Here is a 4958-nt window from a genome sequence, read left to right as displayed (position 1 = left end):
CAATCGGAAATTGATCAAATATGTAATTAAGATATATTGATAATCACTGGCAATTGAATACAAAGATTGGGAACAAAGAGGAAGGATCAGCAGTTGGAAAATATGGCCTTGGTGAGGCCCGCCTCTCTCCTCAGCACGCAGGCCCTGGCTGGAAGGCAGGTCTGACTCCTCTTCCTGGCCTGGTAGTCAGGCTGAGCTGAGGAGGCGGGGAGGGCCCTGTGATCAATAATGCCTAATGCGGAACTTCTGTGCTGCACCCAACTGCACGCGGAAGAGCACGCAGTCTGATCTGTCCTTCCTCAGGTTCCCGCGGGATCTGGCTGGATGCCAGAAGTGGGTGGAGAATTGCAAGAGAGCTGATTTAGAAGATAAAACACCTAATCAGCTTAATAAACATTATCAGTTATGTGCCAAACACCTTGAGACATCTATGATCTGTAGAAGCATACATTTTTCAGAGGCATCAGAAAACTAAAGAATGATTGTTGTTGTTGTTAAGTGCCCTTGAGTCGGTTCTGACCCATAGCGACCCTGTACAGGGTTTCCGAGGCTGTAAATCTTTACGGCAGAACGCCTCATATTTCTCCCGCGGAGCAGCTGGTAGTTTTGAACTGCTGTCCTTAAGGTTCGCAGCCCGATTCGGTTATTTTATTTCTCAAAATTATTTGAAGCAGATACTTGTGAAGTCACTGGGAGAGTTTTTACAGAATAGTTCTTCGAGATATTGCTATACCAACAATATTTGATCTTACCAGCCATCTGAACAATCCACATAGTAGACACAGAAAACGAATAAAAGAATTGAGTGAAGATGAAATCAGAGCACTAAAACAGAAAAAAAATTGATAATAACTTCTGAACAGGAACAAAAACATAAACAATAGCAATGTTCAGAACCTCAATGCCGAAGAAGGGGCTGAGGAACAAAATGAAGATGTTTTACCTTTAACACTCGAAGAGAAGGAAAACAAAAAATACCTAAAATCTATATTTGAAATTTTGATCCTTGTGGGGAAACAAAACATAACTCTCGATGAACATGAGGCTGATGACATCCCAGAAGATCTCTTTACTTCTCATAACTTTCAAGTTCTGCTAGAGTGCCAGGTAAATCCTGGGGAAGAGGTTCTGAGAAAGCACTTTGAGACGACGGCGGGTAATACACTGTTCTGTTAAAAAACCCAGCAGAAACAGATGCTAGAGATCTGTGAGAGCTGCGTTTGAGAAGAAACTCTCAGGGAGGTGAGAGACTCACACTTCTTTTCCAACGACACCAACACGTGGTGGATATAGCAAGGGAGGAGCACTTTCCCGTGTTGGTGAGGTTTGTCGATGAATCTCATAGCTTGAGAGAGAAATTTGTGGGTTTCCTGCCTTATGAAGCTGGTGCAGAAATTTTGGCTGTGAAATTTCACATTACCATAATTGAGAAATGGGGACTCAACATGGAGTACTGTCGTGGCCAGACTTACATTGTGTCCAGTGGATTTTCTTCCAAGATGAAGGTTATTGCTTGTAGACTTTTAGAGAAGTATCCTCAAACCATCTACACACTCTGCTCTTCCTGTGACTTAAATATGTGGTTGGCAAAATCAGTACCTATTATGGGAGTATCTGTCGCATTGGGAACGATTGAGGAAGTTTGTTCCTTTTTCCAATGATCACCACAACTACTTTTAGAACTTGACAATGTGATTGTTGTCCTTTTTCAGAACAGTGAAGACAGAGGTAATGAACTAAAGGAAATCTGTCATTCTCAGTGGACAGGCAGACAGGATGCTTTCGAAATTTTAGTCGACCTCCTGCAAGCACTTGCTTTATGTTTGTTGTTGTTAAGTACCGTGGAGTCGGTTCCGATTCACAGTGACCCTGCACAGGGTTTCTGAGGCTGCAAATCTTTACAGGAGCAGAACACCTCATCTTTCTCCTGCGGAACTGCGGGTAGTTTCGAACTGCTGACCTTGAGGTTGGCAGCCCGACTCGTAACCACTACGCTACCATGATAAAAATATTAGACAGAATAACTGTATAGCTGGCCAGGCATTTGTCCTCTGTAGTGCAGTAACAGATTTTGATTTCATTGTTATCATTGCTGTTCTTTAAAATGTCTTATCTTTTACAAGAGCCTTTGGGAAAAATCCCCAGGGTCAAACCTCTGATGTCTTCCTTGCAGCCAGCAGCTTAAAACTGCAGTGTTGCGCTCGCTAAATGAAGTGATGGAACATATTGAAGTTTACCATGAATTTTGGTTTGATGAAGCATACATATTTGGCAACCAAACTTGATACTCAAATGAAACTCCCTGGAAAATTCCGCAGAGCTCAACAAGGTAACCTGGGTGTTCAGCTAACCTCTGAGAATTACTATAAAGATGCCCTAAGTGTCCCAACAGTGGAGCACATTATTCAGGAACTTAAAGATATATTCTCAGAACAGCACCTCAAAGCACTTAAATGCTTATCTCTGGTGCCCTCTGTCATGGGACAACTCAAATTCAATATGTCAGAGGAACACCATGCAGACATGTACAGAAGTGACTTACCCAATCCTGACACATTGTCAGCCGAGCTTCATTGCTGGAGAATTAAGTGAAAACACAGAGGACATCTGCCTGACATCAAGCTCTTTCCTAATGTTTATGCATTGCTGAAAGTCCTGTGTATACTTCCTGTGATGAAGGTTGAGAATAAGCACTATGAAAATGGATGAAGGCATCTTAAAGCATACCTGAGAAACACTTTGACAGACCAAAGGTAAACTAACTTAGCTTTGCTTAACATACATTTTGATATAAAACATGATCTGGATTTAATGGTAGACACATAGATCAAACTCTATATAGCTAAGTCAGAGCTTCCTACAGGTAATTCAGAAACCATTGAAAATATGTAAGAAACTATTTTAAAACAGGTTTTTTTCTCAGATTCGATATTTGGAGGAAAACCTGTAAGGTCTATCTATATGGAGGCTACTTAATCACTGAGTATCTTTGTCTATAGTCCTGATTGAACATATAAGCCATTGATAATCTCCCTGTTTAAATGGCCTCTCTTTGAACTCTCATGCTTTGAAGAGGCATATGTTCTTCCAAGAGACAGCAGGGAAGTACCACATTTTGTTTCTCTGTTATCTCTTTTGTGGCACTCTGGAATTGTTTTAGTTACATCATTTTAGACATAACATTTATTATCACTGTTGATCCAATTATCAGGTATTAAGTGATAATTCTTTTAAGAAATAAATTTTGGAAAGGTTTAGGAGAAAGGAATATACTTTAACATAACAATGAATCTCAAGACTGATCTTTGACTTGTAGAAGTTTTAAGTATGTTAAAAATCTGTAATGGACAGTTAAAGGAATTACTAGAGTGAGACAAACAAGCTCGCCAAACAAGGATTTCAGTATGGATTTTTTCTTTATCCAATGAGCCTAAAGGAACAAGTTAGTTAAAGTTTGAATGGATGAATTTACCATTGTTGTTCCACATCTGGATGCTGCTGTTTACATTCCTTTGTGGAGCCTACACCTTCCAAAATTTTTTGGCAGGTATATGTTGAACACTTCTGTTTTGCGATAAAGAGAGAATCAAAAGATATGGACACTTATAACTGATATATTTGTTTCCTTCTGTCTTTTCCCATACTGATAACTATTGCTTTATTTTTATTTGTAAGCACCTCCTGGAAAACCTACAACATTAAATGTTTTGAGGTTTATCTAGGAATAATACAGAAAATATTACCGATATATTTGGTGAAGAAAATCAATTTTGTACAGTTTATTGCAATGTAAATAAAATCTGAATTTTATTTAAAAAAAGAGAGAGACAGAGAGAGAACTATACACATGAACATCACCAGATGGGATACACAGAAATCAAATTGACTGCATCTGTGGAAAGAGAATGTAGAAAAGCTCCATATCATCAGCCAAAATAAGGCCAAGGGCAGATTGAGAAACAGAATATCAATTGTTGTTGTTGTTAGGTGCCATGGAGTCGGTACCCACCCGTAGTGACCTTATGCACAACAGAATGAAACACTGCCTTATGCTGGGCCAACCTCACTACTGTTGCCACGTTTGAGTCCATTGATGCTGCCACTTGGCCATTCCATCTCATTGGGAGTCTTCCTCTTTTTCTCTGACTCTCCAATGAGCACTCTGGCTTCACTTCTTCCAAAACGGATCTATTGCTTCTTTTGGCAGCCTAGGACACTTTCAATATTCTCCTCCAGCATCATAACTCAAAAGCATCAATTCTTTTATGGTCTTCCTTATTCACTGTCCAGCTTTCATATGCATATGAGGTTATTGAGAATACCATGGCTTGGGTCAGGTGCACCTTAGTCCTCAAGCTGACATCTTTGCTCTTCAACACTTTAAAAGGTCTTGTGCAGCAGATTTGCCTAATGCAATACGTTGTTTGGTTTCTTGACTGCTGTTTCTGTGAGTGTTGATAGTTGATCCAAGAAGAATGAAGTGCTTGACAACTTCAATCTTTTCTCCACTGATAAGAATACTGTTTATTGGTCCAGTGATGAGGATTTTTGTTTTCTTTACCTTAAGATGTAATCCATACCATAGGCTGTGCTCTTTGATCTTCATCAGTAAATGTTTTAAGTCCTCTTCACTTTCAGCAAGCAAGGTTGTATCAACTGCATATCGCAGGTTGTTAATGAGTCTTCCTCCAATCCTGATGCCACATCTCTTTGGACATCCATTTTTGTCTTTTCCTTTTTACTTGTCTTCTTAATGACTTCTTGCTTTCTTCCTGTATGATATTCTTGATATCATCCCACAACTCTTCAGTCTTTAGAGTCTAATGTATCAAATCTGTTCTTCAGATGATCTCTAAATTCAGGTGGGATATATTCAAGGTCATATTTTGGCTCTTGTGGACTTGAGGACTAGGGTGCGCCTGAACCAAGCCATGGTATTTTAAATAACTTCATATGCA

At 39.6% G+C, this 4958-nt stretch overlaps 1 pseudogene; it reads left to right on the top strand.

The window, feature by feature from the left end:
* Nucleotides 1–235: 235 nt before the first annotated feature.
* On the top strand, nt 236–2892 carry LOC102835881 (annotated as a pseudogene).
* The last annotated feature ends 2066 nt before the right edge of the window (nt 2893–4958 follow it).

Source organism: Chrysochloris asiatica, unplaced genomic scaffold (genome assembly GCF_000296735.1).
Source record: "Chrysochloris asiatica unplaced genomic scaffold, ChrAsi1.0 scaffold00017, whole genome shotgun sequence".
NCBI classification, from domain to species: Eukaryota; Metazoa; Chordata; class Mammalia; order Afrosoricida; family Chrysochloridae; genus Chrysochloris; species Chrysochloris asiatica.
The sequence above is the reverse complement of the archived record's forward strand: the minus strand, read 5'-3'. Positions and strand labels throughout refer to the sequence as shown.